Genomic DNA, 13,701 nt, shown 5'->3' on the forward strand with positions numbered 1-13,701 from the left:
GTGAGCCGGGGACCCTGCCTTCAGGGAACTTTGAGAACAGAGTGGGAGACAGACATGAAACAAAACAAAAATACAGTACACAGGCAGCCTAATGAAAGGTGATAAGAAGTGTCATGAGGAAAAGCATAGCAGGGAACAGAATAAAAGGAGGTGCTATGTGGTAAGGAGAGGTCAATCTGAAGAGGTAGCATTTAAACAAAAGACTTGAATAAAAAAAGGCGAAGCTGTGCGGCCATGTGGGAGGTGAGGATTCCGGGCAAAGCTGGGGGAGGGGAGCAAGAACAGAGGCTGGAATGCGCTTAGTGTTCTAAGAACAAGGAACACAGTGTAGCCTACCATTTTTTTTCTTTTTTCTTTTAATGTAGCAGGGATTTTTTTTTTTTTTTTTGAATAGCCTGAAACTTAAGACTTCCAATTTGTCAAAGGAGCAGTCTCCACAGCTACTTACAACAGGTCTCACCCTGGGTGGGAAAGAGGCCTCAGGGTTGAAGGGAAGGCCGGGCACAGCAAGGTCAAGGCACCTGCAACTGACTCTAGGTCAGCCCAGGGCAGAGGCCATGAAGTCCCGCTGACTGCACAGTAGCCTTCTCAACTCATTGCCATGGGTGCTGACCAAATCGCACCATGGTGGACGCTCGGCATGTTTCGACTGTTCAGCACCTGAATCTCCTTCCCAGGTGTACGGAATCACCATCTGTAGGAGGCTTTTCAGGAAAGGCGCCTTACCTGTTCTTCATCCCTCCCTGCAAGCACAAGTACCACACCTAGACTCAGGCAACTGAGTACTCTCACTTGGAAATGCCAGTAAGGGAGCAGCTGTAGGGCTTGAGGAAGCTGGAGGCCACAAAAACCCCATGGTTATTTTAGGAAGGGAAGGAGGCTGTCCCAGGGTGGTGCTTGTTGTCCAGTGGCAGAACACTTGCTCTTGCTACAGGCTCATCTTTGTTGAGTGACCAGCGCACTGGACTCTCCCAGTTCCAAACCGAGTTTTCCTGTCAACCCTAGATGCTGCTCCATATCATTCCAGTAAATTCCTTTTCTGCCTAAGTTAGCCAGAGTCAATCACTCAGCATTGCAACCAAGACCACTGATTGGTTTGGACAGCATTTCTGAGTTTTCAGTTTCTCAGTTCTGAGCTAACAATATTGAATACTGCTTCATCACTCTTAGTCACTATTATAGAGAGCTTAGATATCAGAAACTGAAAATGTTTACCATAAAAGTGCTACAGGGAGCACTTTTATAAAGTTATAAAGGAGGGCAAAGCTAACATGTCTCCAAACCCGTGAAGAGACTGTCTCCTGAACAGGAAAGAGCATACCTGTTCTGCATCCACATTACACAGCACAATGGTGACATCCAGTGTCAGCTAGCTAAATCTCAGGTGACTGCAGTTTACCTGAAAAGTGATGCACAGTAGACGTGCATGTTAAAATGGAGCCCAAGTAATAACAGTTTTCAAGAAATAATCTAAAATCTTTGAGGTGGATTCATTTCATACATTTGCAAATGCTACTCATTTGTATACACACATATTTATATCATAGCCAGTGCTATAGAAAGTTCTTAGATATGAAATAAAAGTGACTTAGTTTGGGGGAAAAAAGTATTGAAATATTGGCACAAACACAGTATACAAATATAGACTTCTGACAAAGCACTGCGCCATTTACCAAGAAATCATTTTCCATATACTTTCAAAGTTAATCATTACAATACACTGTCTATAGTTATTATCCATATGTCTCTCTCTCCATCCCTGTGCATGTGTGTATAATACAACCAAGTCACAGACCAGAGATAGAGGTTAAATATATTGACCTCATCACCTGAAACCAGATGGACTGATCTCAAATCCAGGTATATTTGTAACAAAATGATCTATCTTCATAGTTCATTGGTATAATTTGAAATTTGGAAAAATAGCTGAAGGTGTCACCCAGTGCCCCTAAAGCAACTAAAATGCAAAGAGTGGGGGCAAATCACATGGACTCCTTCCCATTTGGGAAGGTGGGGACAAGGGCCGGGTCGGTTGTGTGCCTAGCACACGTAGGCCAGGGTATGTGGCCTTTGATAATTCTCACAAACACCCTGAGAGGTCAGTGTTATTAGTCCCATTTTACAGATGAGGAAATGAGGCTCAGCATGACTACACAAGGGCAGCGAGGCCGTAGCAGCCACGGATCGCAACCTGTGAGTCCGGCGGTGCTCCCCGCTCACCGCCTCGCCTCCTGCTGCATTCTGAATGGACCTCTAGGCCTAGTTTCTTGGGCCCAAGCTAGCTCAGCGATCAGAGTTTTCCAAAGTGAGTCACTAAGCGACAGTCAAGTACTTCCTGATGTGAGCTCTAGGCTTGGCCTTCAGGCACCCGAGCAGACAGATTCGTGGCTTAAAAACAGGGGCTTTGGACTAGGTTGGTGCTGCCCACACAACTTTGTTCTCCTTCCCCACTAGGCGAGCGGCGTCAGGAAAGTTTTCAAACTCCCTAGGCTTCAGTTTCCGCAACTGAAAAATTCCGATGACATCAGTAACTTCCCATAGAGTTATATGAGGATTAAATGGGGTAACATAAAGAGTGCTCACTGCAGTATCTGACCCATGACACACGTTTAAAGAATATTAAATGCTTAAATTCACAACTTATTGTGGACATGTGCTTATAGAACATCATTTGAAAGTGTCAATGATAACCTGAGTTGTCCCTGCACGATCCCTATCGCCCCCCACCAATCGATCAATTATTCCTCCTGCTTTGACTTTCTCTGTTAACAATCAACTCAAAAGCCACTTACGACTTGTCAGTGAAAAAAATATGAAGAGAAGCAGGTGTCAGTGCCATATATATCAGTCATTTGTAACATTTATAAGGAAGATGCCCTTTTGGAAAATTTCTTTTGTGGCTTTATAAAATATCTTAAAAGTAAAAAGCTCAGGAATTTATACAATAGCTATAGCTTCCTAAACTTATCCTGGGATATTTTAGCTTCACCATAATTTACTTAGGTTTAAAAATTATACAGCAGGGGCGGTGGTGGGGGGTGAACAAACAATACCAAGTGTGGCTGAGGGTGTGGAGCCGAAACTCCTGTCTGTTGCTGGCGGGACTGAAAAAGGTGCCACCATGTTGGGCACCACTTGGGTGGTTTCCTATAAAGTTAAGCACACACTGTACAATCCAGCAATCCCACTCCAAGGTGTCTACTCAAGTGAAATGGAAGTTTGTTCCATAAAATACAAATGTTTATGACTGCCAAACACTAGAAAAAATTCAAATATCTGTCAACAGGGGAATCCTACTCATCAGTACAAAAGAATGAACTACTGATACACACAAGAATATGGATGAATCTCAAATGCACCATGCTGACTGACGGTAGTCAAATCCAAAAGGCTAATGTATAGTTGCACTTATAGAACATTCTAGAGAATTCTGCGGGGACAGAAAACAGATCAGTGTTTACCTGGGGATTGGAAGTTGGGGAGGAGCTGACTACAAAGGAGACCCAGGGGAATTTTTTGGGGGGGATGGGTGATATAACTGTTCTATATCTTGATGGTGATGGTGGTTCCATGACTATAACCATTTATCAAAGCCTACAGAACTCTACACTAAAAAGAGTGAATTTATATACCTTTGTTTTAAAAATAATAATCCAAGAGCACTGTAGAAAAAGCAAAATACAACTGAGATTACAGAATCAAAGAACCTTCACTGACTTTATCAGAACCAACCTTATCAGTCACAATTTGCTGGATTTGTTTTTCTCTCTTCAAATTATTGACCCCCAAAAAAACAAGTAAATATGAGTAAATATGGAAAAAAAATAGTGTTGGAATTAGGATTGTTAAAACACAGGTAACTGAGCTGCTGATAGGTAGATAGAATTATTGCTGCTACTAGAATAGTCAATGAAGACTCATATACAATAGGGAGATAAAAACAAAGAAGATCTAAACATCTTAAGAAAGTTAATTATGATTATTACTTACTAAGGTGGGAAAGTAGGAGGAAATATCTAAAAAGCACATAAGAATATTTGCAAAAAGATTTAAATATAATTCATGAACCTAGAACTTATCAACACATTCCTTTCCTTATCATGATGTAGATGTATGTAGCATGTTGTCATTCTTCACATTTGCCTTGTTCATGTAGACTATTGATCAGGTCAATGGCTACGGAGTCTGCTCAGGGTGGCCACCGTCTAGAGCAGCCTGGACCCTGGACCCTGGACCCTGGACCCTGTGCTTGGCGGCCTCCACCCACCCTCTTACTCCAGGAAGATGATACACTTATCCAAGGCCATCATCTTACCAAAATCCAGGTAATACTAGAAAAATAACAAGGGTGAGAAGTAGCTTTGGTTCTGAGTAAAACCAAATTCCTTATATTGGATGGATCATGTCAATGAATTTTATGATGAGCGAACTCATCAAAATAATGAGAAGATGCTTACAGCTCAATGCCGATAGAGCCTTCTCCCAGGGGAGTGTGTCCACGCCCACTTGCAAGTCTATGACAGTGAAAAGCACGCAGATGGGTTCCTGTAATTGGTGTGTGCATCTTAGAAGACAGTTGGAATGAAACTGTCAGTGCATGAGTACAAAAAAGCATCTGTCCTAAAAACGTTCAAACCTTTACCAAGTTAGAAAAAAGAAGTTACCAGCAGAAACTGATAAATTCATCCAAATGCAGATAATTAAAAGAGTAGTGTTCCCACCCAGTAGTTCCAGCAAGTTTTTTTTGATATTTCAAACAGAAAAACTGAGTTCCATAGAAGCACAGAAAGTGTTGGAAAACTGTGTTATTTAACCTAGACTTTCTTGTTTTCAAGTTTTAGAAGTTTAAAGATTAAAATCCTTTGCACTCTAAGTTGTTGATTAAGTAGACCTTCAAATTAGGTTAAGGCACCCTCTCCCCATAGGAACTTGCAATTTCAGCCATAACTTACAAGCATTCAGACATATTCTCTTTTCTTTAGTTTCACTGCATCTGCCAACTTTTTATAGAAGGGTTTGTACTCAGCTCGAGAAATCTCCTTAAGAAAATCTTGAAGCATAAGCTGTCAAGTGTCACCTCCTAAAAATGAATGTGCCACTTAGTTGTTGGCACAAAGCAGGGTGAAGGGGGTTTATGAGAAAACTGCTCTGACTGAACTGCGTTTGAGGTTCCCGCCTGCTGAGAGAGGCACGGCCAGAGCCAACGCTTTCGCAGCGTCAGAGAATTCAGATTTGCTTTGTTCTGCAGACTACACCCAGAAAAACGGCACCGCTTCTGAGGAACCTGGATAATTTATAATGTCGGCCTAGCTCCTACAAAAATCACAGAGAAAAAAGGTGCGGCATTTCTTCGGTTTTGGATTTCCTCTGATCTAAAAGCTCAAACTAGTGCCTGATTCTGTGAATAAATTAATAGTTACCTCAGTTTCAGTCTTTAGCACAGTCACAGAAACAACAGAATAATAAAACTAAAAAGCGTATAAATCCAGATACACTCCCTCCTAATTTTTGGCTACAAGGTACATATTGATTTATACTTTATGTTAACTGTGCCATTAAAATATGTTACTAAGAAGCGCTCATATTTTGAAGAGTAATTCAGTTATCATTGTTAGGTCTAACAATTATCAAAATTCCCTTACTCTAAATGTGTACATTTGGGATGAAAATGTAGCAAAGGAGATCTATCTTCTTGACAAATATTAATGTGAAGAGTGAAACATCTTCGAAGTCCAACCTAGAAGACTAAATGACTGATGCTTCTTTCTATCAGCACAAGGTTTGCTATTTACAATATTCATGGGACTATCACAGAAAGATCACAGTTATGACACATTCAGGAAAGATCAGTATTCCATACCAGGAATATATTTTTCAGGAAAGATCAGTATTCCATACCAGGAATATATTTTTCATAAACATAAATAAGAGGCTGGCTCCCATTGGTTATTTTCTAATTGTGCTACCATGGAAGGCAGACCAATGTATCTGTCTTACCACCTAAAGGTAATCACAGAAATATTCACCAACCAGTGAACAAAATGTGTTTCAACCATCCAGTGGAATGAATATTAGCAATAAAAAGGAACCAACCACTGAAACACGCTGCAACCTGAATAAACCTCCAAACATTATTTTAGGTGAAAGAAGCCAGATGCTAACAACCATATATTATCTGATTCCCTTTGTATAAAATGTCCATGACAGACAAATCTAAAGAGACAGGAGATTAGTGGTTGCCTGGGTGAAGGGTGAGGAGCTGCAAACAGACCCGTGGGATAATTTTGAGCTACCAAAAATGTTCTAGAATTGGATTGTGCTGATGGTTGTACAATTCTGTAAGTTTATTAAAAACCATTGAATTATGTACTTCAGTGTATCCTATATTATGTAAATTATACCTCTAATAAAGCTATTTATTAAAAAGAACAAAACAAAAAGTCAAGAATGTCTTGAATAAAGCCACTCTTTTCTTCTAGGGTAAAATAAATTGCAGTCATAATTTTTTAATGTGCAGGAAAAAGATAGCTTACCAAACAGAGTTTTCTCAGTTTGAAGTTTTTCATTTATTTACTTTTTTCCACTAAGTTACTAGCATCTACTACTAACGTTTAGTTTTTATTTAATTTGCATGAAATTGATATTTACCTTTTTTAGATTTAATATCTCAATAATCCATATTTAACCCAGAACATATGATTCCCAAGTTCTTCCTTAACCTAAGTGAACAAGAAAACCACTGACCAGAATAACATACAAGTTCCTTTACAAATTTTATTGTAGATTTGACTGTTCAACTCAGTGTAAGAGAATATGTGGTTTAAAACTAATGTAGTTTAAGTCACTGTCAAACTGATGATCATTGATGTGCTTTCTAATTTGCAGTCTCATGTGTCCTGGAGAATTCCAATGTTATGTAAATTCCGTGAGGACAGGAATGTGCATTATTTACACAGGACCAGATCCTCCTGTGTCTCCAGCAAAGAACACAGTGCCCCATGCATGAGGCGCTCAGTAAACATTGGTTCAACGAATGCATTAATAGGCTGAAAACCCCTGTGCACCAAATATTTCTGAAACTGAATGGAAACACACACAGGCTCTTGTTTTCTAAATGCAGGTAGATTATTTTGTGCTTAGTAAAATGTACTGGTACATTCACTTAAACGTGTTATTAAATCGATAGTGACATTTTGCCATCATGAACTTTTTCCTTCAATACATGACCATGTAATTTTGATGTAAATATCTCCGTTCAAAATATCTGAAACTACTTCCAAAGACTTTCAGTCCTTATCGCAGACAAACAAACATACACCTCATTTTTTCAGTGTTAGCCAAACCTAGCTTACACTTTTCATCTTTGGCCAGTATTTGGATGAGGACTCAGCCCACTCACTGTCCAGCATCAATAACATGGCTGTATTAATTCGTGGAGTCATCATGGTGAATATTACAACTGAAATCGTGTCTATTGATTTCAAAAGCCTCTTTGTTGTTAGAGCAGGTGTAAGTCATTTAGCAAATCACAGAGATGGGCTCCTTCCTGGGACGTTTGCCCGGTCGAAGGAAGTGTGTAATGTTTTCATTCTTTCTGTAAGTTGAGGAACCACAGGAAGGGAGGGCATTGCCCGCCTTAGGCACAGATTCCTCTGGGTCCGTGACCTTTACTCTCTGTGAGTTCCTGGGAGGAGGAGGGGACTGCCTAGCAACGGAAAACAACAGCACCAATTGTATCTGTGCTGGTACCTGAGACTTCAACTCATATCAAATTTCTGGAAAACCAGACTTCTGCAGAATTGAATATTTAGTAGCATTAGGTAAAATCAAAAGGACAGATTATCTACCCCCTACTGCAAATGCAGAATACAGTCATTCCCCTCTGTATTTAGATGTTTCATCTAGCCTCCATATAGCAAAAAAGTAAAGGAGGTTTGGATTCATAAAATAAAACAACTACAGTGTAATGGTGGACAGACACAGCTTCAGTTATGTTCAGGGCTAAGTGCTTTTTCTGATCTTCACATAGGCACGGGGTGGGCAAAAGCAGGTTTGCAGTTCGTATGAAAAAAGACGTGCACGTTATGATTATTACAATTAGCTTTGCTCAAAAGACATTATAATGGCAAAGTAAACCTACTTTGGCCCACCCGCGTGCCTTTATTTTTTTTTCTTACAGAGGAGGCTGAAAACCACAGCTACATCATCATCTCATCTGAAAACAGCCCTTGGCGCGCTTCTGTGCTGCCCTTTCCGTAAGATCACACTGCGCCTTTGCACAGCTTCCCGCTCTGACATCCCAGGAGGGCAGAGCGCTGGCGGCCAGCGGGCTGTCCTCTTGCGGCACCCGCAGCGACAGAAGCCAGCACGAAGGAATGAAAGGTGAGACAACCACCTTTATTCATTCATTCGTCTGTGCTCTTAAAAAGTTGCGCGGTGACCTGCCAGAGTCGCGACGAGGGAATTCACAGGTGACAGAGAGCGTTTTCTGCCCTAAATTTGGCAAGCAGAAACCGCGGGGTCCTCCAGCAAAGGGACTGCAGGACAGCAACCTAAGGGACCAGGTGTGCGTCGCCAAAGGAGAGGTGATCCTTTCCCGCGGGGCGGGCGGCGGGGGAGGGGACAATTTTCTCTTCCCAGAGGAGCAGAAACTTCTCGCCCGGGAATCCGAGCACAGAAGAGAGCGTCACTGCGAGAGGATACTCTCCTCACCTGCTTACAGGGAAATGTCCTCGGTGAACTGAGCTGCGCTGGAGGAGCGGGGTCGCAGATAGCCTACCTTGGAGGGCGCTCAGGGCGCACCGCGTCCCGGCGCTGCTGCTCCCCTGGGCTCTCCCGCTGGGTGGAACTGCGGGGCGCCAGTGGCTCCGCCGCGGACCGATTGGGCTCCGCCCCGCAGGGTGCGCCCCGGTAGAGCAAAGTCCGGTGTCCCGGTGACTCCAGGGAGGAGCTTGGGTTCCCGCCGCGCCCAGCCTCACACTCCGGCTCCACGCACCTCGGGGGGCACTACCTGCACCCCAACACTGAAGTCCCAAACACTGCACGCCTCTCAGGAGAATTACAAGGGAGGCCGTTGCTGCTGCTGTTGGAGAAGGTTCTGTTTGCACTTTAAGTTCATCAACTTTTGTTTTTGTTGTTTATAATTAAACTTTTATTTTGGAGTAATTTTAGAATTAGGAAAAAGATGCAGAGGTGGACAGTGCAGAGTTCCCTAAACCCTTCAGCCGGTGTCCCCTAATACTCTTGTCTTCCATGATCACGGTCCATTTGTCAAAATTAAGAACTTAACGTTGCCCATAGCTATTAACTAAACTTGTCTTTGTGCATATTTCACTAGTTTTCCCCTAACATCTTTCTGTTAATCCCATCCAGGATTCCACACTGCATTTACTGTCCTGTCTGGTTTATTCTCCTCTGTTCTGTGGCAGCTTCTTAGCCCTGTCTGGTTTTTGTCTGACAATTTTGAAGAACTCTATAAGCTATTTGGTGGATTTCTGCTGGGTTTTGTCTGCTGTCTTCCTCCTGACTAGCATGTGGTTATGGGTTTGGTGAAGGAAGACCACAGAGGTCAAGTGCCCTTCTCATCAGAGCATCTATCAGGGGACACAGGGTAACGACAGAACCTGGTCCTGGTGATGTTAACCTTAATCACGTGGTTCAAGTAGTGCCTGCTAGGTGTCTCCAAGGCAGAGTTACTACTATTCTCTTTCCATACTCTATTTTCTGTGTGAAAGTCGCTAAGATGAGCCCACACTTACGAGAGGAGGGTGGGGGTAATCAAACTCCACCTCTCGGAGGCGTGGGGCTTATCTCCTGTAGTACTTGGAATTGTTCTGCAAGGAAGGTCTGTTCCTTCTTTTCCACTTACTTATCTATTCAATCCTTTATTTATATCAGTATAGGCTCCTGCATATTTATTTTATACTTTGAGCTATAATTCAATACTACATTATTTATTTTGTTGCTGAAACTGTTCCAGCTTTGATCACTGAGAACTCTTTTGGGTTGGCTCCTGTGTCCCTTTGAAAGTCCATAAATTTTTAAGGCTGAGGAAAAACATTTCCCTAATTATTTGCTCTGCCCACCCCACATTGAGCAGAGCTGGGAAACAGCAGCCCACGTATTCCATTATCCAAGGGCTTTTCAGAATCTTCCTGGGAATCCTATGATCGCTGAGTCCCACCCCAGTAAGAGGAAAAGAAATGATATGTGTGTGTGATGAACTTGAGGACTAGAACCCAATTGGAGAAGTAAAAATTGATGTGTCTTAGGTAAGTTTTGGTTAACTTAACCTTGTGCTTCCATTAAATACTAGATAAACGTGTGTTTATAGACAAACAATGTCCCAAAGTTAGCCATGAATGTTTACAATGACTTTAAACATTGGAGAAATCCAGCTGTTGAGGGTCCTTTGTTATATTGCTTTGGTTTGCTCCTGTTTGCATTTGCAAGTTGGTCCCATAAACACAACATTTCCTCCTTCTGAGCTGGAATCTGGCTCAGCCCTGCTTTCTGAGACCCTGCCGCCTCTCTTCCTGGCCTTAACTTTTCTTAGGAATATATCCTGCATTAATTCAGGTGAGCACAGGATAGATGGCACAGGGAGGTATCCAGTGCCAGGAACTAAGTGATTCTCTGTATGTCAAGTATTTCTTTACAAAGTTACTAAAAGTAATACTAGTTAAGTGAACAATTTTGTATTTAAGCCCAACCATATCCCAGAAGAAACTGACAAGAGCAGAGGTGAGGGTGAGATTTTTGTGCACTTTTGTGGGGGAAGATGTGAAATTTTACTTGAAAGTAGGAATTCTAATCTGTATGAAGTTCTGTTTCCTAGTTCTGCAAATGTACATAGATAATTTTTACTAAATCTTGTATGAAGGAAAGCCGGGAACCACTTGGGATTAACAAGACTGTGGAGTTACAAAATACTAACAATCTACACAGTGCTGCTCAGGAGAATCCATAAACCATCTGGAAGTGTAAAACTCCAGTGAAGGTCCTTAGAAGTTGGAAATTGGAGCAGAAGGGGTCAATGTTTATGGAATCTCTTACCGCTATAGCATCTGATTGTTATTTTTATGGCAGAATGCATACAAATTATTTTAAATAGCCAAGTTTTTGTGAAGCTGCTTTTCTTCACACTTTACCTAAGGTTATTTGTATTTTAAAATAAAGTGTCAGAATTATGTATTTTTTGCAATGGCTTGGGTTGGTCTCATGGAGATCATAGAGGGACGAAGCCATCCCCAAACCACCATCAGAACGCTTACCGAATAGCCCCTCCTGCTCCGAGGGGCGACGAGAGAGGAGGGATTTAGGGGAAGAGGTCTCCCATCCTGGAGCCTGCCACACCACTGCTGCCCAGGTTGAAGGAAATTCTGCTGTAAATCTAGGCGCCCCATCAGAGCCTCTACCTTGTGACATTCAGCCCGGGGCTTGGATTTGAAATTATCATCATTTATTTCTGTTTGGGAGTTATTTGCTAAAAGGAAATTATATGTAATACATGTTTTCAATATAAATCTTACTGCGTCATTCCAGACCCTCAATACATACACACACACAAACACACACATCATACATGCCGCCGCCACCACCGTGCACTAAAACACTCCAGTGCCCCCTTATGACCGTATGACCTGGGGTTTAAGGCCTTCGCCCCTCCCCCAGGTGGAGAAGCCCTCTCAGGACCCCTCCCACTTCGTCTCTTACGATGCTGCCATGTTGTTGGCTAGCAAGGTGAGATGCCTTGCGGTGTCCCAAACCCACTCTTTTTTCTCCATTTATTCCCATGGACTAGAATGCCCTTTCCCCTCCTTCTCACTCTGTTCAGGGTACAGACGGAATCCTCACCTTGAACTCCCCAGCTTCCATTGGACATACACTTAGGTCTCCCCACAAAATACTTGCTATATTACATGTCATTGCCTACGTTTCCTGTGGCAGCTCGGCTGCAGCCAACGGCCACACTTAACAGCGTGCCATTCTGTGGGTGAGAGGTCTGACGCGGGCTCCTGGGCGAACGTCGGTCCGTCAGCAGGGCCAGGGCCGCGCCCCTTTCTGGAGGCTCTTGTGAGAACTCGTTCACCTGCTTTTTCCATCCTTCTCTAGAGGCCGCCTGCATTTCCTGGCCACACGTCTTCATCCTCAAAACCAGCGGCCTCTCTCTCTCTGACTCTGACGCTCCCTTTTTCACTTAGGATAACATGCGCTACAGCGAACATTTTGTGAGGAGACCTCGTGAGTACACTGACCCCCAGTGAATAATCCCGGGTAATCTCCCCCACTTTACAATACGCAGCTTGATCACATCTGCCAAGGCCATTTGCTGCATGAGATTCCACATTCACAGCTCCCCTGGTTTAGGCCATGGGCACCTTCGAGGTGCCCGTCACTCTGCCTACCACGGCTGTGCTGCTAACTTACTTTATAATTCAAACATGAATTAGGTTTTGTTATTACATATTTCATTTTTTAAGGTGTAAAATCAAGAAGGCATGGCAAAGCGATGAAGATGGCATGCTCCATCTTTTTTATATGTGTGTGTATGTTGTTTCTGCCCATCTTTCCCTTCTTCCCTTTTCCCTTCCCATGACACAAAGCCACCCCAAGGAGCACCTGATGCGGGAAGATGGTCCAAGTTCTTCCTCCTCCCCCAAACCTACAACCTTCCTATGCTTTCTGGGGCTTGTAGGACAGAGAAGAGAATGCAGATCTGAAAAATAAGGCATTTGATCTCGACAGAATGGAACTCTATGGGCCCCTGAGTTTTGTGGCCTGAACTCTGAGCTGGAGGGGAAAATGCAGTATATCTGAAGGTCTCTTGTCATCTTGGGACAGCAATCCACCTACTCTATGTAAACCGCTGTGCTGGCTGTTGGGGTCAATTTTTACAATTTTAAATTCCAGTGAATTTGTATTTTAAATGAGTTACTCACACATGCCTATAGAAGATAACTATAGATGCAATATATAATAAATTCAAATATTCCCGGCTATAAATCATCCGTGAATAGTAGGAGAGCTAACAAGTACTAGATGACTGAGGAGAATGTCGACTTTAGTTGGTATCCAAAGGAATCCTCCAGAGGAGGCAAGAGAGAGGTGGGTTTTGGGGGTGAGTACTGTGTTTTCCTGGCAGAGCATGGGAGCCTGTTGAGCTGAGATGCAGGAAAAGTCCTGAAGCAGGTAAATGTTCAGGCCGATCTGGGAGCTACCAAGTAGACAGTCCAGCTGGATCACGGGAGAAAAATGGGAGATAAAGCAGAGGGGCAGGAGCAAATTGCGTAACAGACAAAGTTTCAGGTAATGTGTTCTTCTTGTCCATCTCTGCTAAGGCAGAAAGGAGAAATCATTGTAGGAAATGAAACTCTGGTAGTTGTTATAAGTTTAAAAGTAAACACTTAGCAAATATTTGTGAACAATATAGGAGTGTCTACTTGTATATACAAATTTGTCTGAACATGTGAATCTTTTCTAAGACTCCTTTCACATAAGGGACACAGAAACCATGACATAAACAAGGGTGATATTAAAAATGTGCACCTACCAGTTTGAACAGTGGCACCAACCTATCAGCAAAGCTGCCCATCATAACCAAGTGCTATAGATGAACCAGCGTAAACCAGCTGAGGGTCAGCCCTGGACATCATGCTTTGAAACCATCACTGCTCTCTGGGCAAAACTAGATGTTCTGTC

At 42.7% G+C, this 13,701-nt stretch overlaps 1 protein-coding gene across 9 annotated transcripts in view; it reads right to left on the minus strand.

Moving 5' to 3' along the window:
* Positions 1-8,887, minus strand: part of CCDC68 (coiled-coil domain containing 68) — a 45,009-nt gene extending 36,122 nt beyond the window's left edge. For 4 of the 9 annotated variants that reach the window (XM_054583688.1, XM_054583686.1, XM_054583682.1 and 1 more), the window contains exons 1-2: positions 8,780-8,854; positions 1,322-1,399 (exon numbers count right to left, since the gene is read on the minus strand). The gene's annotated coding sequence lies outside the window, so the exon portion shown is untranslated. The other 5 variants (XM_054583683.1, XM_054583680.1, XM_054583685.1 and 2 more) reach the window with 4 other exon arrangements.
* Positions 8,888-13,701: the final 4,814 nt, after the last annotated feature.

This window comes from Pteronotus mesoamericanus, unplaced genomic scaffold, assembly GCF_021234165.1.
Source record: "Pteronotus mesoamericanus isolate MK-2021 breed Mesoamerican mustached bat unplaced genomic scaffold, CSHL_Meso_final contig_74, whole genome shotgun sequence".
Lineage (NCBI taxonomy): Eukaryota > Metazoa > Chordata > Mammalia > Chiroptera > Mormoopidae > Pteronotus > Pteronotus mesoamericanus.